Source organism: Zootoca vivipara, chromosome 4 (genome assembly GCF_965207765.1).
Source record: "Zootoca vivipara chromosome 4, rZooViv2.hap1.1, whole genome shotgun sequence".
Lineage (NCBI taxonomy): Eukaryota > Metazoa > Chordata > Lepidosauria > Squamata > Lacertidae > Zootoca > Zootoca vivipara.
In genome coordinates, this window is record NC_142587.1 from 62,190,806 (window position 1) to 62,212,419 (window position 21,614).

The following is a 21,614-nucleotide window of genomic DNA, read 5'->3' on the forward strand; positions in this document are numbered from 1 at the left end:
TCTGCATTCATCCAGTTAAATCAGAGGTTCTCAAACTTTTTCTTTGACTTTTGAAACAGAATAGTGACCATCTAGTCTCTAACAAAATAAACATTCCATAAACTAAACATAGTTTTAATATAAAGTCCTAGGCCTGTCTTTGACTTTAGCACAAGTACTAGCAATATTGTACCAGGGTGTACTAAATACAGATACCGATAATTTTCTTAATACAGGCATAATTTTATTACAGTTTTTAACTCAACGGGGTTCAACAATCCAATGTAAAATCTCTTATACACTGAGCTATAATTCTGGCAGTGCTGCCACAAAGATTCTTTGCACCAGTATGCATGGATCTGTGTGGATTTTGCACTAGCACCTGAGCAGATTCCAAATTAATTCTGCTCCCTATTCAGTGCCTTTTTGACCAATAGAGATTGGAGAAGGAGAAGCCAACCAGAGCAAAGAGCTGGGGGAAGGATCGCATCATTGTTCTCAAGGTTTGGTATAAATGGCTGGGAGGTGACTGGTTTCATGGTATCATTTGTTCTTCTTGGCTGACCTCCAGCTTGCTATATACTATAAATTGTCAGCTATATAAAGGGGTAGAAGACCATCTTTTCCACAAGTCGGGCATCCAGTATTGGTGAATAAGGCCACAAGAGCAACACACATTCATAGGGTTTACAGATATGCCCGATTTCTAGTCATATTATCTGATAAGGTTTTTTTGTTCGTATACATTTGATCCTAGTTTGAGAACCCCTGGTTTAGATGAATACACTGGGAGTAAGACACCAAAGGTCAATAGAAATTATTGCTTAATTTACAGTAATTGACAGGCATGAATGATGAAAGCCCCATGGGAAATGTGGAACATGACAGTTCTCATCATCAGTCAAATGTTATCAAGTTATTGCCAATTTTATCTTCAATATTATGGTAGTTATTTTATTTTGCTATCATTATCATCATTATTTTTAAATAATAGAATGTGGCATCTCATAGTATATGGGTGCATCTTCTTTCATTCTTAGTTATTAGCAAATCCAAGAAGAGGTTTAAGAAATATATATGATAAGAGGCTCAGAAATGAACTGGGTACACCTACCATTTTGTTCACATTTATGGAAGGCAGATCATCTTGTGCTGAGATTCCTCCTATAAAAGATACAGGAGGAAAACAGTTGGTTTTTTCCCCTATATAAACCAGGAAAGTGGACTTTTTGAATATGTTCTTCATGATATAGGATTATCTACCTACCTAGAAACATCTCTCAGTGAGAAGAAAGGACAGGAGCTTATTTAATTTATGATTGTAAAAGCACTGGAGTTACCATGTACGCAAATGTACATTAGGTATTTTGATCTTGACCGTGTGGTTACATGTGCTTCCATGTAACATCAGTTATAGTGTAATTTAGTGCCACTTATTATAAAGTGTTACCAAAAGGATAACATAACTCTTAACTTTACCTCTCTGTTGAGCTAAGGTAATTCTGATAAACTTAAAAATATGGAGTTAAAAAGAATTGTCATGGGCACACTACAATGTTCTCCAAAACTTTCCTTGATTCCTCCAAGGATCTTAGCTTCTCATTCATTAGAACTGGTATTTTTTTTTTTAAAAAAAAAGAACATACCAAATACAAAAAACAAAACAAAAACAAACAGCTACTCAAAAGCTCTGTAAACAAGCTGTTTTAAACAGAAATAACCCGAGTAATACTTTGGGTTAAGTGGCACAAAGTACACACTAAAAACTATGCAAAAATATAGGTGACTACAGTGTACTCACATGTAAGTATCTTGTACTTTCTCTGTATGGATATTGGAAAACCATGTATTTATAATATGCATTTTGATTATTTTACAAGGAAGGAGATGGGTTTGCAGATTCAAGAATGGTCTATAAAAACGCATAGTGACCATTTGTCTTTAAATATGTGTATATTCCCAGCCACTTCCAAATAATCTTTAATTTATTGTAAGCCGTATTTTCCTTGAAACCCAACTACCACTCTATTTTGTCTCTCGTCTTCTTCTATGGATCCCATAGGGCTCCTTCCAAACACCTTTGGGGCAAAGACTTCAATTCTGCTAATAGCTCTGCTGCCAGCACTCTGTCTGGGAACGCTGCTCAGTAATCTATTTCTAGCCCAACAGTACAAGGTTGCTCTTTTTATCTTCCTTGAGGGAGCCTTGCATGCTAAGATGTTGAAAAGTATTGCCATTTGCCCTGGTATTTTTAGCTTGAGCAATGGAAAGAGAGCCACAGAGAGAACTGCATTCTCCTGACCCCTATTTCACTGAAGCACCTCACCTGGAATTTCTGCTATTTATTTCCCAATAACGTCAGGTGATCTTACATTGTGAGTACAAAATGCTTCCATCAAACCACAAAGGATGCCTTTAATGATAAAGTTAACTTTTTTCCAAACATGAAATTTTATATCATTGATCCTTTTCATCTCGTCATTTTTTCCATCATACCCTTCCAAAAGCAATGCATTGAAAGTAGTGAGATAACACAGAACAATCACAGACACAAGAAATATTGTTAAATTGAACACTGCAAAGCTCCTGAGCCTCTCCAACTATAGCTTTCCTTCTCTGCGAAGCACTATCATTATTGGCCAAGCCATTCATTCCACTTTCAGTTGTGCAATTTTTTTAAAAAAATATTTCTATTGAAGAAAAAGAATTTTTAAACAATACAAATTACCAATAACATAGCCAATTACAATTCCCCCGCCCTTTCCTCCCTCCCCCACCCTCTAAGGACTTGTACATATTGTTTTCTGCATGTTATAAAATTGTACATATCATTACCTTATCTATCATATGTTCTACTAATAAATTGTGGGTGTTTATTCAAAACCTGCCAAGGAGTCCAAATCCTTTTGCTGTCTTTTTAAATAGTTTGTAAAAAGTTCCCATTCTTCTTTGAGGTCACAGTTGTCCTTCTCATGTAGTTTGTATGTTAGTTTTGCCAACTCCACATAACTCATCAGTTTTTCTTGCCATTGTTCATTCATTGGGATTTCCTCATTCTCCCATCTTTGTGCTAACAAGACTTTTGCCACTGTTGTAGCATACATAAATAAGTTCTTTATTTTCCTTGGCAGGTCTTGTCCTAGAATCCCTAACAATAATGCTTCTGGGTTGTTGTTTTTACAAATGTCATTTTAAACAACTTTTTCAATTCATTATATATCATCTCCCAGAATTATTTGACTTCTCTTTATCCCCACCACATATAAAGTACCTTCTTTTTCTTTACATTTCCAACGTGTTTGACCTGGTTTTATACATTTTTGCCATTTTTTCTGGTGTGACATACCATCTGTACATCATTTTCATGTAGTTTTCCTTCAAAAGAGAACAATCAGTAAATTTCAAATCTACCTTCCACAATTTTTCCCAATCCTCAAATTGTGTATTGTGTCCTATATCTTGCGCACATTTAATCATGACTGATTTGACCTCTTCGTCCTTCGTTTCCCATTTTAACAGAATACTGTATGCTTTCTTCAATAGCTTCACTTCTTCTTCTATAACCTCCTTTTGAAATCTCCTTTTGGAGATTGTATAATTAAACTCTTTTTTTTTAATCCTCCTTGAACATCTCAGTTAACTGTCTATAATGCAACCAACTCTGAAAATGTTCTTTAATTTCTTCGTAGTCTTTTAATTTCCATTTTCCTTCTTGATTTTTCAATAGATCTCTGTATGTTGTGTTACACTACCAGATTCAATTTTCAGTGCAGATATTGGTGATTTTTTTAAAAAACTTTCCATCAGACAAAAATATAATCAGCAGTTTGATGCTCACACTCTTGGGCAAACTAGGAGATGATGAACAGGGCCGTCTCAAGCATGTCGTGCGCCCTGGCGCAGTGGTGTGGAGATCGCTCCGGCGCCCCCGCCCTGGTGCCCTGGTGCCCTGGCGCCCTGCGCCGCCCAGCCTACCCCTGGAGCCGGCCCTGATGATGAAGGTACATCAGATTGTGTAACTATTCACTGGAGATCACATCAGTTACTCTCAATAGAATATGCATTTCTATTTGAGCTCAAATGTACACTCTCACCCACAGCTAAAAAATGCACACGCACTGATATAATGTGCATTAGTTTGAAAAGTTTCTTTTTAAAAATCCATGAGACACAATGGATTTCCCAACGGATATATGAAAACATGGGGGATAATCTGCACACCTCTAGCATGAATCTACACCACAACCATTGACACTGACATTTATGGGAGTCACTTCTTGTTAAAACTATATTCCTTTGCTGCTAGTTGCATTTTCCAGAGACACTGCTTGCTAAGCAAACCCTGGGTTGCTTACATTAACCAGAATATTTGAGAATAACTATAATGAACATAACCTGTACTTCATGTGAGCCCTGAAAAGTATGGTACAGACATAAATTATCAAATTACTTGAGAATGAAGTCTTTCCACCTTAAAATATAATACAGTATTTACATAACAAAAAATATAGAACAAAAACAGAAAAAAATCAAGTACTGATAGCTGTAATAAGCAAAAACATTACAAACATTTTCTCAGGGTCTTTAAGGAACTAGCTTTTATTTAAAAAGTCTTGTCCCAATGATCTCTTTGCTCTTGTCACAAAGGAGGAAAATAAAGATGATGTGAGGAGCTGAGGGGTCAAATGTTTCCTGAAATTTTATCTATGCTGGATTTATTTATACCCTTTAACTCATCAGCTTTGCTAGTTACATCTAACTTAAAAGGGGCTCAAACACTTTTTAACAGTAGAGTTATTTAAGTTTCACTTAATGACTTAAAAGATCAGTATTTGCTTCATTTTCATGTTTCTTCCCTGATTATATAAATTTATTGGAAGTTTAGAAATATTCCTTTCTAGTCTTTTGAAGTTATTCTTAAACTGGACTTCAGACAATTCATTTATCACGTACATGTCAGCAATACATTTTAGTTTGAGTCCCCACCCCAATATAATTGTTCTAAAACTCCAAAATAGTTTCATTATATATCATCTGACAGCATGAGCTAGTAGCTTAGTTCAGATCCTTTCTCTTAAACCCCTTTCAAAATCCTTCTTTGCTTTTCTGGAGAAAGAAGATATGTAAATGAACAAATATCTAATAATGTTTTAAGCACTTAAGTTAACATAGGTAAGCTCTTATTCAGAGGTAAAAACTACAGTGGATTTCTAGGTGAGAGGCTACAGCAGGAGCCAACAGAGTGGATGAAAACATTTTTATTCTAGCCGATTCAACTAATACTCTTTCATCTTAATATTTTTACAAGACCATAGCTGAATATCCACTCGTGAAGCAAGGATTGCCAAGCAGGCTGTTTAGATAGCAAGAATTGGTGAAGTTCATTTATAAGTAATTGAAATGATAAAGCACTAGTACAGAAATTATAATTAATCTATTTTCTCTGACAGGCATGGCACATTTTTTAAAATCTTGAAACAGACAAGAAAACCTCTGCTTATTCTTTCCAAATGTCAGTCCTGTTCCCAAAACAAAATGCACAGAAAGGAAGGAAAAAGTACAGTAAACAATAAACACTGATATTCCAGTGCAGTCACAGTGAAACAAGTTTTCACACAGAGTTCTCTTACATGGCAGGTGCAGAAAGCATAAAAATCCCTACGCTACACATTGTTCTGGTTCCAAGGCAAATAAAGAATTTTTTTTCATGGTCCTTTAAATTTGCCATAAAGCAAAGACGCAAACTTTTCTGATGAAGATTTCACGTGCAGAAAAAAGTAGACTAGCAAACACCAACTAAGAGTCATCTTCACATAGATTCAGGACTAAGAGAAATCTCTCTTACATAAGGTCATGTCCTTTTACCTCAGCACAATATTTACGTCTGCACTTTGCATTAATGCAGGCTTTTTTTTTCAAAATTAAGTGTGGTTTAAATTAAAAGTGTTTGTAAAAAATAGTGCACCAATTAATATGAAACACAAATACTGATTCTGCCTAGAAATGTTGATATTCCAACCATATTATATGAAAATATATTTTCCACCAGTACCTGAGCTTTTGGCAATAATATGTAAATACATATTACAATTATATTTTCTGTACATTGCACACTTTCATGCATGCATATATAGTCATGCCAAAGGTTTGATTTATCTTGTAACAGTATAGGTACAAATTCAGTGGGTTCCCATGTTCTTTTAGTGGCTATACACTCCCTAGGGAAGAGAAGTAAGAAAGCAACATTCATTTTAAACAAAGAAGTCGACCTATGCACTATATTACTTTCCAGCCTTTTAAATCCAAAATGCACTTTATAATTTCACCAAAAACGAGGATGTTCAAAGACTCCTATAATTGTTTCTTCCTTCTTTTTTTACACAGGAAAGGATTTGCTTGAGTAAATATGAGTGCATTCAGGAAAAATATTATATTCTTCCATTTTCCCAACTGTCCCACTGAAGTAGCCCCACAGATTTCCTATTTGGTTGATCCGAATTTAATCATTTCAGGATTGCAGACTTGACCATTCTAACACAGACCTAAGGATACAAATGCAAAAATTATGAGCCCACAATGTGTTTTGTGTCTCTGTGTCTTCCAGGGCTGCCTAAATAAAAGGACCTGGTAAAAAAAAAAAAACCTCAATAAAAGCCACAATTGTGCCTAGCCCCAGGTGAGTAGCTTAACTGCAAGGTGGCTAGAATGGGCTGAGAACGATGGTGTGATTGACACCAACACCTGAAATCATGGCAATGTTTCTGAAGCTTCAGCACTTACTCCAGTCCCAGGGGAACTAAGCATGTTGCACTGACAATGGAAGCACAGTTTTCTTTTGTTTTTTGTTTACTCCTTTTTCATAATTTTAAGTGAACAAAATGCATATTGTAACATTAGGTACATGACACTTGCATGCTGCTATGCCTATATACTTACAGAGTATTCAATGTGTACTTAGTGGCGCTTTAAACAATGTCATGTACAATTTTTATAAACATTCTACAGGGTTCCCATTTGCACTTCAGCTTTCATTAAAGTCTTGTCAGAGAAATGTCTGAGTATTATTAAAGGAAACAAAATAAAATTTCAATTTTAGTTATCGGTTGGACATTACTGAAGTGTCTATTCATTCAATACATTTAAAATAATAACTATTCATGAATTTTGTGATGAAGCTGTATTGGCAAATATATGGATGATCTGCTCCCAGCTGAAAACTGCTGTGTTTCCCTGTGCGTTCCATACTGAAGAACTATTTTGGATAAACTGCATGTGATACACCACTAGTGATGCGGCCCGTATGATGTGGCATATAAGGATCCCCTTCTTTTGTGTAACTACTAAAATTTTGTAAATCTTTGTTTATATAGTAAGGATTTATTGTATACCATATAAAGCAGTCAAACATGTTGCTGATGTAATCAAAGGTGGTGATTTGTGTGTACATACCAGGTATCATCCATGTCACTCCGTCTCAGGATTTTCCCTGGCTGAACTTTCAGCTGCTTTTAAAATGTGCAGTTAAATTACAAGTTTCGGGTTGGGTGGCAGAAGTAACAGGGGAGGCAATACCCTGATAAGAAATCCTGCACACATGATCCTGCACTCACCCTTGGGCAGGCTCCAACAGCACCCCTGTTGGAAGAAATGAAGTTAACCAAGATAAAGTTTCGTCAGGGAGGCAGGAGGTATAAACATGTTAGCTCTGTCTCTTGTCTCTCCTGTTCCTGTCACCTTCCCATTCAGGAGGGGTGATCTAGTGAAGTGGGGAACTTCCTGCACTCATGGTTCCTGCACTATTGGAAGCTCTCCACATGGTTTAGAGCTCATTTTCCAGCATTCTAATATGAGCAAAAATCCTCCATACACACAGGAGGTGCCTCACTTCAGGGGATTAGCCCCCGTGTCATAAATTGTGCTGGGGGGTGCTGCAAGCATACTCAGCCCTGCTGCCTCCTTCAGGTGTAATCCTAACGCTGGGAGGCTATAAATGTCCCTTCTCATTCCTTAAACTAGAATTTATACATTCCAACGTTAAGGGTTATAGGAGCACCAGGTTTGCATAGTAAACAGGACAGATACAGAACGTCTCTGAATTGATCATTCGCGTACTAAACTAGTCAAGCCCCCTAGCAGACCTCTCTTGGCGAATTTGCAGTTTAGTATCTCTACATACTCCAAATCAACTGCTAGCCTATGATAGCACATAAAGGAGATGACACAATCCCTGCTGAGAGGGCTTGCTGTCTTGTACCATCCCTTGCCAATCTGTTTTCCTGCAGATATTTTGGACTACAACTCCCATCATCCCATGCTGGTTGGGGCTTAAGGGAGTTGTAGTCAAAAACAGCTGGAGGGGATCAGACGGACACGACAAAGCATGAAGTGAATGCGTCCCTAGGAGTGTGTGGGTTTACTTTTGTTTGGGAACACAATTAGCGACCTTTACACGATTATACAGTTTCCGAGTCATTATCAAGCTACATGGTCATAATACTGGGACTTGGCATATATTGGGGAGAAAGGCACAAATATATGGGAATGGGGCTGAGATCAATCTAGCACAGGGAAGCATGCAAAGGAGAGCCAAAAATATCAGGCAGTCATATCCAAGCAGATTGTTGCGCAGGCAAAATCCAAGATTTAGCCAGAAGCTTTTATGGCCCTACCAGCTCAGAGAGAATAATATAGTTCCTTGAAATGTGCTCCTCTGGCTGGATGAAACACCAGTCTACAGCCTGGGGCTCAGCACCAGTTAGATCTGCAGGTTCCAGATTTTAGCCCCAATGGCTCCTGACAAGAGTCTTCATGATATATTGATAAAGATTTAGGGATGATTACTGATATTGGCAAGTATTCTGTGCTGTCACTGCTGGCATTAAGGTATAATCTGACTATGCTGCTCAGCTAATAATAATAATAATCCTATAACAATAATCCTTTCTCCAGTGATGATTGCATAGTGAAGAGGAGGAGCAATTTCACATGGAAAACAAGTTCCTCATATTCTGCAGCAGAGAAGTTATCTTTTTTATTTGATGCCTTTATAATTCTGCACTTAAAGGTTTTTTTCTTAAGTAAAATTATGTAAATGGAAAGTTGTATTTATGATGAAATTCAGCAAGAAGTGGAGCAGGAAGCAAAGGGTTAAAGCAGGCCCAATTTTTCAGAACAAAACTATGTCCTTCCAGGGGAAGGTGGATTATCTCAGACACAAAATATTAAAAAAATCCTTCATGAAGTGTGCATGCACACGAAAGCTCATACCAAAATAAAAACTTAGTTAGCCTTTAAGGTGCTACTGAAGAAATTTTTTTATTTTGTTTCGACTCAGACCAACACGGCTACCTACCTGTATCTCAGACACAGATCTTGATTAAGTCTGGGACTCTATTTATTTATTTATTCATGTGTGTGTGTGTGTGTGTGTGTGTGTGTGTGTGTGTGTGTGTTTTCAAGGGTGCAAGAGTATAAAAGGAGAAGTTGCCTATGGAGGAATACCGTGTTTCCCCCTTTTTAAGACGTAGTCAGAAAGTAAGCCATGGCAGCATTTTTTAGCATTAGTGAAATCTAAGACACCCCCCGAAAATAAGACATACCTCCATGCGAGACCGCCGAGCGCCCCAGCCAGCCAGAGGGGCCTGGAACCGGCTGCTGTTGCTGCAGCGAACGCATGGAGCGCCCTGCAGCGCCTGGCCTCTTCCCTTTTTGTTTGGCTGCCCGAGGCCGGTGGCTGCAGAGTGGAGCGCTCCGAAGCGCCGAGCGCTCGGAGCGCCCTGCAGCGCCTGGCCTCTTCTTTTGGGGGGAGAGCTGCCCGAGGCCTGCCCCCCGCCGCTGGAAGCGGCGGCTGCAGAGCGGAGCGCCCCAAAGCGCCGAACGCTCGGAGCGCCCTGCAGCGCCTGGCCTCTTCTTTTGGGGGGAGAGCTGCCCGAGGCCTCCCCCCCCCGCCGCCAGAAACGGCGGCTGCAGAGCGGAGCGCCCTGCAGCGCCTGGCCTCTTCTTTTGGGGGGAGAGCTGCCCGAGGCCTGCCCCCCGCCGCCGGAACCGGCGGTCTGCAGTGCCGAGCGCCCGGAGCATCCAGGAGCGCTGGGCGGAGCGCCGAGCCAGCAGCCTGCCGCCTTGGTGCCGCGCAGAGCGCCCAGCAGCACCCTGAGCCAGTGGCCTGGCCCCTCCGAGGAGGCCTTAAGGTACAAGACATCCCCTGAAAATAAGACACCGTGTGTTTTTTTGAGTAAAAAAAGTTATAAGACGGTGTCTTAAAAAAGGGAAAACACGGTAGGTAAGCAGAGTTCAAAGAGAGTCCGTAAATAAAGTATGGAGGGTTATTGCACAAATGTGATATGCTGCACCCACATCACAATTTTAGGGCCAACTCCAAGCAGGCATGACTCTGTTGTCCTCCCTCCCCAATGACCAAAAGAGCACTTCACTCCAACTGTCTTTTTTCAGATAACAGTCAAGTGGAGCAAACAGTAAAGGATGTCCAATAAGTGTAGCTCTAGAAACTTCATCATAGCTGCTTAAGAACCTTCTCATCTAGCTGAGATGAACTTTCTACATTATAGTGCTGTACAAAGGTAGTAGCATCAGCCTAGGTAGCTAACCAGCAGGGTCCACAAGGTCACCACATCCCTCTGCCAAGATACAAGGGCTTCAGCCACCACTGAAGAGAGAATGATGTAACATGAGAAATGCATGTGGGTGCTGCAGGCAATTGCTCCAGGTACCATGTTCAAGATACCACGCTGACGGCTCCTATAATGTAAACTTGTAGTTGGACAACTCAGGACTGTTGGAGATTTCACGGAAAGAGCTCGCTGACTTCCAAAGGAGAATGCTCACCTCTTCCTGTAACAGAAGATTCTCTTTTGGAACATTTCCAGGATGATGCCTAAACTCTGTATTATCTGTGTCAGGTGGAGAAAACTATCACAAAGCCTTGGTTCCCTAAGCAGGTAGGGGTGGTTTTCACAATCACCTCTGCCTTTGGCCATGGATCTCACTAAAAGGCCATCCAAATGGGGGGGGGGAGAGATGAATTCTTTGGGTCCAGAGATGTGTATTGTGATTTTGATGAATACTCATAGAACCTAAAGGTAAAGGGACCCCCTGACCATTAGGTCCAGTCGTGACCGACTCTGGGGTTGCGCGCTCATCTCGCATTATTGGCCGAGGGGTACAGCTTCCAGGTCATGTGGCCAGCATGACAAAGCCGCTTCTGGCAAACCAGAGCAGCACATGGAAATGCCATTTACCTTCCCGCTGTAGCGGTTCCTATTTATCTACTTGCATTTTGACGTGCTTTCGAACTGCTAGGTTGGCAGGAGCTGGGACTAAGCAACGGGAGCTCACCCCGTCACAGGGATTTGAACCGCCGACCTTCTGATCGGCAAGTCCTAGGCTCAGTGGTTTAACCACAGCGCCACCTGGGTCCCGACTCAAAGAACCTACAAGAGCCCAAATCAGTATTGAAACCATCTCTCCTCAGACCTCAAGACTTGGAGATAAGCTTCCATGAGCAAAACCAAATCCCTTGGTCTCCATGGCTGGTTTTTGTGTCTCCTTTCTAAAGATACCAGGAATGGAAAGTATCTGTTTTGGGAGACAGACTTGAAGTTGAGGGTGGAACTATGATACAGTGTCCAGAACTCATCTGTCTGAGGTAATCTAGCCCCAGTTCTGGCAGCATGAGTTTAGGCATGACAGGTGTTGGCTGGAGGACTAGAAGCCTCATAATGGTCAATCGGGCTGGTGAGGAATTTCACTTGTTATTTGCATCCTTCCCAGGTGGTATTTTGACCAAAATTGGAACGTTACCCATTGAAAAGGGTAGTAGACAGCTCAGTCTTGGATCCCAATGCTTTAGCCATATGTTTCTGTCCAACCCTAACTCCGCAGATGCCATTACCCTGGCAGCATTCTACCATAAATTATACTGCCCAGTCCAGTTTTCTGCTTCTCTCAGAGAGATGCTCAAAACCTGAATGCACCTGAATGTAAAGGGGTGTGAGTTCACAGAAGAGAGGCAAGAACCACGACAATGTTTGGAGTGCTGGTTATTTAAAAAGAAAGAGGCCTCATGACAACATGACAACATTGAAAAGAATTTTTTGAGAGAATCCTTGAGTTTATTGTGCCATCTATAGAAGAATAGTCCCTCCTGCTTGTTCTACTCCTTCATTGATTTAGCAGTTAATTCCCTCCCCCTAAAAACAATTTCATGGTGCAATGTTTTTTTTTTTTGTACATACTTTTTATTAATTTTACAAAATACAAAAAAGCAAAAAAAAAGGTACATACTTAAACCCCTTTTCCACCTCCTTCCTACCCACCCATGGTGCAATGTTTTAATTCCCGTAAGAATGAGGGAGATGATAGGCCCTGACGCTTGTTATCCCCAATGACCACACTAAACAACAGCCTTTTAGATTAATTAGACCAAATGTCAGTTCTCATTAGCCCCACAATGACTGATTGGGCAGAGGAGGAAGAAGAAAGGAATGCTGAAGTACCCAAAACAAGGAAAATCTCCTGCCCAGAAAACCAGATAGCCCAGAATATATGCCTCTGTGGCATTTAGGTCATAACTGAACATAACCAGCAGCTGAAGTATGCAACTAGCTTTTATATATCTGAACAGCACCACACGAGTACAAGGAATCCCAGGCAGCAGTGCATGTAAGTTTCTATGTAAAAATCAATCAAGGTACCTATGGCAGTTGTAATTTAAATATATGCCCTGTGCCTGCAAATGCACATTCATTTTTAGTATGTTGACTAAATTCTCCAAAGCAGACAGTACCACTGCTAGCAACAGACTGGTCTTATGGCCTGTGCTATTCTAAATGCCATACAGGTATTCTAAAACATTTACTATGGCCCTGGAGTTTCAAGCCCTGGAGTGGGACTGAGAAGAAGTTGCAGAAGGGTAAGGAAAAAGAAGTCTTTTGCCTAGATTTCTGGGTCACTGGAAAGCATATTCTGCTGTAATTTATGAGGGTCAAACTGCTCGCGACACTTAATGGCTCCTGAGGAAATATGTGTCTTGTTCTTTAACTGCATGCCAGCTTTCGAAAAATAGATACCTCTATTATTACCATGGAGGATCAAGATCTTGGGATGGGACTACGGATACAAAAACACTGTGGTTCAAAGTAGGGTTTATCTAGTAAATATTGAGCAGGGAGCTGCATGTAAGTTGCAAAACTCTGAATATGGCATGTGAAATTTGATGGGTAATGTGGAAGGAGAGTATAAATACGGGGTCTGGGGAGCTTACATGAGACCTACCATACTTACCAGTCCAGTTTTAATTCCAGTCCAATTAAACTCAGAAAGGATTTATCCATGTAGTGATTAGTTCAGGGTTTATTCCAAGCTGTTTCAGCAAGCATTTGGGAGGAAAAACCAATTGCTTTCCAATAATTCCAATGTTGGGTTATTTGCATGGGTGATATTATATGCATGGACATTATTGTATTGTCCTATTGTCCTCCAAGAGTATAGTGTAGTTTTACGTGCTGTGCACCTCTCCTACATGGTGGAGAGCTGTCTGAAAATCCAGCAACCCAACACATCACCCAAATTTCACAATTACATACAAACAAGTCAAACATCCAGTCGTGGCTTTCAATAACTGAAAAATCTAGGTATATTTTACATTGCATATATCTTAAATTTCAGTACAGGGAATTACTTGGAAACAACATTGCCCCTCCATATAGTGGTCTGAGAAGTCGGGAGAGTAAATAGAAACCTCCCTTTACTGACATGCAGAGAAAAAAAGGGGTGGGGTGACAAGTATCATCAAACAGGTTTTATCTTCCTTAATAACACCCTTCTCCACTCTCCTGTGTTAATTTAGGCATTCTGAGAGTGCTATATTTTAAAATGCATAATTTAATTTAATTTAAAATTAGAAACTTTGCTCAAGGCAGCTGACAAGCAGCATCTAATAAAAGCAAAATTAATACACGAAAGAAAGAAGCTAGTAAGACAACAACATGCAGAAGTGCAAAACAATGTTCTCATACAAATGCTAGTCTTAAAGGGAAAAAAAATTAACAGCCAGGTTGCTGGGGGCTTATTCAAGTGCTCGTGGTTCTTTAAGCAGCTTCTAATTGTGTTATTTGCAGTCAGGCTACAGGAGCCTTACTCCTAGTCCACAGAAACCCTTGGGTTTGAGACTTGAATAAGGGCAGCTCATACAACAAGGGCTAGAGATTTACTTTGCTTCAAAAAAGGGAAGCTGTGATGGAGACTCCTAAAGTCGGTGGGATTTCTTGAGCAGTTGACCCTAAGCACTTGTTACACCCCCTCAAGATGTTAAGTGGGGGGAAATATGCATTCAAACTGTTAAAAGAAATAATGTGCGTGTTTGAGCTCTTGCCAATTTCTCACCTTGGAGAATTCTTGTTTTGGTCTAATGTAGTACTCTCTACTTCTCCCTGACTTCCTGAGGTGGACTCCAAATACCTTAAGTACAATTAGATAAAAGAGAGACACAGCAATACATCCTTATTAAGGGAACCACTGCTGAGGTGTTAGATGCTTTGCATCAATGTTTCCATTATTCCCCAAGTCTTTCACTGTGATGCTTGGGTTGTATTGATGGTTCAAAAGATTACAAATCCAAACTTTACAGAACTGGCTGACAGTGATATATTTGCCAGTTGCAAATTAGTCCAAGCAAGTTCTAAAATCTGCTCAGACAAATGTGATTCTTAGCAAGTTCTGAACTGTCTCCTTCAGGCTACAATGATTAATTTCATTAGACACTTTAACTTTAAAAAATTAGTGTTAAGGTAGCATGTCAATCACAATATCTATTTCCAGCAAGGCTTGAAGTCACAGGATGCAAAGCTCATATAAAGTACTTTGTTCATTTAAATCCAAGGGAGCTGACTTTATTTTCACACTATTTTGTAGTACCATGACTTAATTCTTGAGCATGCAAAGCAATGTAACGTGTGATTTTTAAAGCATTTTATTATATCAAAGATATATGAATATTCATAGCTGCCAAGTTTTCCCTTTTCTCGCGAGGAAGCCTATTCAGCATAAGAGAAAATCCCTTAAAAAAAGGGATAACTTGGCAGCTATGGAATATTTCAAATAGTGAACAATATAAACATACAAATAGAGAAAAGTTCATTCTCAATGAATGAAAAGGAAGATCAAATAACAACAACAGCATCAAAGTTAACATATGTTTTTACCCTACAGACTGAAAAATGTATGATTTAAATCTTGGCCTGGATCATCTGTAGGGCTCACTAACTAATAATGTAATTTAATTAAGATCACCGCTCTTTAGCAAAAAGGAAAAAAAAACTTCTGAGGGATTTATGTTTTACACACCCGCCCAAAAAAGAAAATTAAACAAGGAAAGGCAAAGCATACATATGTAGCCAATGTTAAAATTTCAATGAAATTAGGGTATCTAAAAGGCCTGGTCAAAAAAAAGTATTTAGCCACCACTGAAAAGAAAACAAAGAGAACAATAGGAGCGGCCTCCCCTTCTCTGGGAAGAATTCCAGAGATGTAATGCCACCACTGAAAGGGCACTGTCACTTCTGATGACGCAGGTGTCCCCTAAGAATTCTCCCCATGGTTTTTTATCCTCCCTGGCAGGTGATAAATGAAGCATCAACAACAGCATGAGCACAGTATGAACCATCAGTAAACCATATTCCCTCTCTTTGGCTTCACCATCAGCTGTTAACTAAAACCTTTATGCTAATGTAATCAGAAAAGCGCTTGGGAAAAGAATTAGGAAAATGTTTCTTTCTTGTTTCCTTCTCAAAGACACTATTCTTATATTTATCTAATCCATGGTCTTCAAGTGTTTGATGGTGTTATCCTTTTTGTAGGCCAGGCCAAGAAGTTAAGACCTATTTGAAATGGCTTTAAGTCTGCTATTTCTTTATGAAGCCCATCCTTCTTGCCCTAAAAAAAATCTCCAGATGATTTCCAACCCTGAAAAAACATTTTAGGACAAGAGCAAGTAGATGCTAGATTCATGTAGCCAAGTAATATAAAGACAGTACTTAAGATGGCGGTTGGAGCTTGCATTTTAAGGACCGTGTGGATTAATTTGTGAAGTATATGGATAAGTGGGTGGCCATATCAGATGCTCCATTTCTTTGCAGGAAGGCCTGTGGTCAGGCTTTTAATTAGGAAGTAGCACAATCTTACCTAGCTTGGAAGGGGTGTAAGGGACATAACTAGGAAAAGCTCCTAGCTCAAGCAGTTTTCTTGAGGAAAGACTGCACTTCCCTGAGGCATATGAATTATGGAGCATTCACAAATATTGCAACCACAAAAGAAAAGGGTTGAGTCACAGAATGCTTAGAATCAATGGACTTGTAATAAGGGAAGGAGATAGTTGGTTGGGCAGGGGTGAAGCCTCACTCAGTATTTAGGGATATGGAGGTTGTTGGTGAATGAGTGGTACAAAGGCAAAGGCCAGGAAGCTCCATATATGACTTGATCTAGGACAGGTGTTGGCAACGTTTTCCGGCCGTGGGCCAGAGCATTCGCACAGACTATCGTCCGTGGGCCGGACATGCGCAGAATCGATTTCCGGTGCCGCACTGCCCATGTCCGGCGCGCTTCTACGGCTGCTCAGACGCCGGAAATCACGTCTGCGCAGAAGCGATTTTCGGCGTCTGCATAGGCGCAGACGCGATTTCCAGCATCTGCGCAGGCACCATTGACGAGTCGCCACGCAGCACTGGTTTAGCACAGCGCACGGGGGACTTGCTGAGCGGGCGGCTCAGTGACTGGGCAGCTTGTGGCCCGGATAAACAGCCTCCATTGGCCGTTTCCGGCCCATGGGCTGGAAGTTGCTGATGTATGATCTAGGATATGGTTCCCATATTTTTTTCCAATGAATCCGGGGACACTTTTTTTTTAACTGAGTAGCAACAGGAAGTCAGTAGTGGGGATTGCGAGGCAAAAGACCCTGGGCCCAAGCACACATGCATATTGTATAAAGGTACAAAGCCCTTCTTTCATACCCTGTGAAACATAAATGCACAGAGTTTCCTTAAAAAACTGGGCAGCGGCGCTCCACCCACCCTTGACTCCCGAGCCTTCCCTGATCTCCTGCCCCCTTCTCCCTTTGTTTTGACAGATCGGGGGGGGGGGAGGCTCGGGAGTCGCGGGTAGGCGGCTGTTGCCCAGAAGGGCCACAAGGTGCACAGTTTCTTTGCCAGGAAAGGTGCAAAGCCCTTCTTTTGCACCCTGTGAAACAAATGCACAGATTTTTATAATAAAAACCACTGGGAAACGGCCAGGCAGCCGTGACTCCCAAGCCTCCCTTGATCAGTCAAATCAAAGGGGTAAGGGGTCAGGAGATCTGTAACGCGGGACATCCCCGGTTCCCCTTTGGCAGTGGTGGTAGCAGCGGCAGCCTCAGCAGCCTGGAGCCAGTCTGGTAGCGCAATTGGCTCTGACTGGCTTCAGGAGCTGCCCGCTGCCGTGGCTCCCACCATTTTTCCTCTCCAGAAGTCACCATATGATGTGTTGTGCACAAGACACATCATATGGGGACTAATAGAGAGGGAAAATGGTGGGCGCCACGGCAGCGAGCAGCTCCTGAAGCCAACCAGAGCCAACTGCGCTACCAGACTGGCTCTGGGCTGCTGAGGCTGAGGCTGCTGCTGCCACATTTCCTGGGGACAGATTTGCAAATCTGGGGACATTCCGGGGACAAAATTTGCAAATCTGGGGACTGTCCCTGGGAACTGGGGACGTCTGGTAACCCTAATCTAGGATATATGAGCAAAAGCAAGTTTCCACATATCAACTTTCTCTTCTGCTGTTGTGCAGTAAAGGGAGGCAAAACAAGAGAAAGTTGAATCTGATATCTTTGGCACAGTTAAGAAATAATCATCACTAGACATTCCTTAAACCAAGGGGAAAGCGAAGCAAGTGTCATATTCAACCCCATTGCCCTTTCCCAAACATGCTTTTATCTAAGTAGTGATCAACACTAATCAATCTGCTTAGCTGGAGAGTGTTGGGTGGGCAGGCACTCCTATAAAATGGCAATAGATTTCCAGTCTTCTGGTATAATCATTGTTTCCTGGATTGGAACTAGTGATTAAAAAATAACCATCCAAATGTATTGGTGCAAGTAATCACTTAAAATTATAGTAAGTAGCGAGTAAATATTAAGCATAACGGAAGATAGCAGAAGATGTTTTTCTATGGAAACCAAAGTGCTAGATGTGGGCATTGTTATTCTTTGTTTCACAGGGACAAAGTAGCCTTTGAGAAAAAAAAAATTCTAAACCTCCTGCTGTCCTTGATATGTTTCTGGTTTCCAGCCTGTAGATAAATCAAGGACTTCAATATCCAAATATGTCTCAGAAGCTGCACAAACAAGAATAATGATGGGAAATGTCTGCTGCTCAATAGCGGATCACAAACACTGAAACCAACAATCCATACATCTGTCACCTGCTAGGCAAGAAAATACTAGCCAAAAATATTAAGAGGCAAAATGTTGCACTTTTAGCAAAACTAATCTGAAAACTCACTGTTGATAAAGAAGTGCAAAGTCCTTATGCCCTGATCTGTGAGGACCCTGGAATTAGTTGTCAAGGCAAACAAGATAAGATTTAAAACATGCAAACCCAGATCCTAATCCAGTGACCATCTGTGCTTGTTCGTTCCTCATCCTTTGGTAGACAAATAGCTTTAAGTACAACAAGAATGAGAAGAGCCAACAGACAGCGCAGATATGGGATATTATAATGCTATTTCAGCTCAGGGAACCCTCATTGTAGAGGAAACTATGTACAACTGATTTATGACAGTCTGACATGCTTATTCAGAAATGCCCCTTTGTTCATTTTACATTTTAATGCATACTTAACTAATTTAGACTTTCTGAAACAATACATGAATTGAAACTTAGTTATTCTATGAAATTCATATTTTCTGAATTTTCCTCTCCAACCTGAAAATGTGCAAAAAGATGTGTATTGGAAGAAAGGGCATAAAAATGCACATACGTATTAGTGAAAATAACATTTATAAATTATATTAGGAGAAACTGCTTGCAAAAATGGGTGTATTAGGCAAAATTGTGTATATTAGGAGAAGTGCACACTATTTTCATGAGGATTCTTTAAAAAACAAACACCGCAAAAAGTGATGTAGAAATGTGATGAATGAAATTTAGGATTGGGGGAAAGAGACACTGAGAGAAACCAAAATTGAAGGATTTATCCATCCCTAGTTAAGTCAAGCTAGAGAAGAGCATCCAAGCCAGGATGCTTAGGATTGCAGCTTCAGTCTCTCAAGGGGTTTTGCTTGGAACAGAGCAGAACTCCAGCACAGAGTGTAGCAGCATCTCATTTTCTCATTCTCTGGATTGGACTGTGAGCTAATGTTTTAGCTTTCTCTTATGTGCTTGGTGCAGAAAAGTGATGGGATGAACACTACACTGACAGATTCCATTTTTCCTACTCGTTATGCTGAAAGTACCCTAATCCATTTTGAGGCTGAAAGGGCTTTTAGAAACATCATTCAGTGCCTCAAGATGGCGATTTATCTCTACATGACTTTCCACTGGACATGGGAGCCTAGCGCATGGGAAAGCATCATGTTCAAGGAGACAAACAAACTGTGGCTCTAGTGCAGGCATCCCCAAACTGCGGCCCTCCAGATGTTTTGGTCTACAACTCCCATGATCCCTAGCTAACAGGACCAGTGATCAGGGATGATGGGAATTGTAGTCCAAAACATCTGGAGGGCCGAAGTTTGGGGATGCCTGCTCTAGTGTGTCAAACCTAGCAAGCATGGGGGAGGGGGACCTGGATCCAGACCAGGACAAGCCTGGGGCTTGTAAGGAGGTCTTAGCCCTCTGTCCCTATTGCGTTCCCAATCAGGATTCTGCCATACCTATTACTCTTTTAAAAACCATATGGGAATGCGGTCCATTATATGGCAGTCCTCAAGGTCTGTGGATGCTACATGATTGCATTAATAAGCCTTCATAAACCCCAGGTTTTTCACAGTCCTTCAGCCATAAAAGCAATCCCAAGGATAATATAAATGCTGGCTCCTCCTTGACAACTTTTTCAGTATTTACACCTCTGGCTGTATGGGTTGAAAAGCTGTGAAATATGGCAATAGAGGGTTAGAGGAGGCAAAGGTATCAAAAGTGGGCTAAGGATAGGGATACCTAGGATAGATGAACACTAGCAAGTCCGAGAAAGCTTTTTAAAATGGGAAAACAGATGAGCACCAGCAATCCATTCAGGGTTAAATGAGGGCACTTTCCTATAGCTCATGTGCACCAGTGCTTTCCATTAGCTAAAAGGTTGTTTATGCAATTGTGCCCATGTTCACATGCTAGAAAAAAAATGCCCAGTGTTCCAATGCACACAATAGCTTGTATGCATTATTTTTTTGGAGGGGCGGTCAAAGCAAAACATAATGAAAGTTATGGAAAGCTGCAGCAGTTGCAAACTCTACACAGCCAGCAATGATTTCAAGATCCAAAAATCTGTGCCAAAAGAAGGGCAGATAAACAAATGGACTGCTGCTGTTTGACAACCAGGAAAATGTAATATAGAAACCCAGATTCCAGGGGGCAATTTGGAGAGAGGAAATTTCAGAAATATCCCTTAACATGTGTAGTATAGATTTTACTATTATTATCATCTTAATTCCAAAGAAACAAAGGCAGAAAGGACAAGGGGTTTAACAAGAGCAAGAGAGTGAGCCTGTGTAGCAGAATCAGGATGAGACTTCATAGGTGCTGCATCAGGAGGTTTGGGGCCTACAGACAAAAAATATTCAAAGCCATTCTCTAAACATCACATAGCAGAGTCTCATATACACCCTTTTCTAACATGCTGATTAGATAGCTTCCTATAAATTTAATAAATAGTTAGCAAAGCCATCTAGAAAGGCACCATGCTCTACTACCAATATATTAGCTCATTCCCCTTGTCTGGGTAAGCACAGTGTGTTTGTTAAGAGAGTGTCTAAGAACCACAAGGTTCCCATTATATGTAATTGCTCTTTACAATGACTGGCTATCTCTGGTGAAAATGAATCAGTGATCTCCACTATAACGGAATCTATTAAAAAGCTGGAGAGCACAGCTCGTCTCTTTGATGTTGAAAAGGAAGAATTTCAATAGGCAGTCTCATCAGGCTGTCTAACAAAGCAGAAGTAAGGGCTGCAGGCAGGAGCAGGCTGATATCATGGGTCACTGGGAAAGTAAGTCGACTGTAGCATCACATGGCTGTTCAACTGCTAGCCGGTTACCTAAGGGGACAGTAGAGTATGGCTGTGGTTGGGATTTCGAAACATACAGATGCTTTGATTAAAACACAGAGATTTCTAAAGTGTGCCTCCACCAGCTTAAAACTGTTTGATCCTTTCCAAAGTAACTGGCCGCTGACTCTGCCAGGGCCAGCCCTAGCCATTTTACTGCCTAAGACAGCGCAGCAAACTGAGATCCTTCTCTTGCCAGTCGAAGGGTACAGCACACAAGTTATTTTGGCACCTGAGGCAGAAAATCCCACAAGCACCTCTATCCCCAAGTAAAAATAGCAATAATCCATCAAATAACTATTTGCTGTCCTTTCGTGACATGCCAACCCAGC

General features: G+C 40.8%; 1 long non-coding RNA gene across 1 annotated transcript in view; it reads right to left on the reverse strand.

Annotated features, from left to right (window-relative positions):
• Positions 1-21,614, reverse strand: part of LOC148685964 (uncharacterized) — a 42,688-nt gene that overhangs the window by 1,286 nt on the left and 19,788 nt on the right. Inside the window, exon 2 of the long non-coding RNA XR_015949624.1 lies at positions 1,094-1,143. This is a non-coding gene — a long non-coding RNA (uncharacterized LOC148685964). The remainder of the gene's footprint in view (positions 1-1,093; positions 1,144-21,614) is intronic.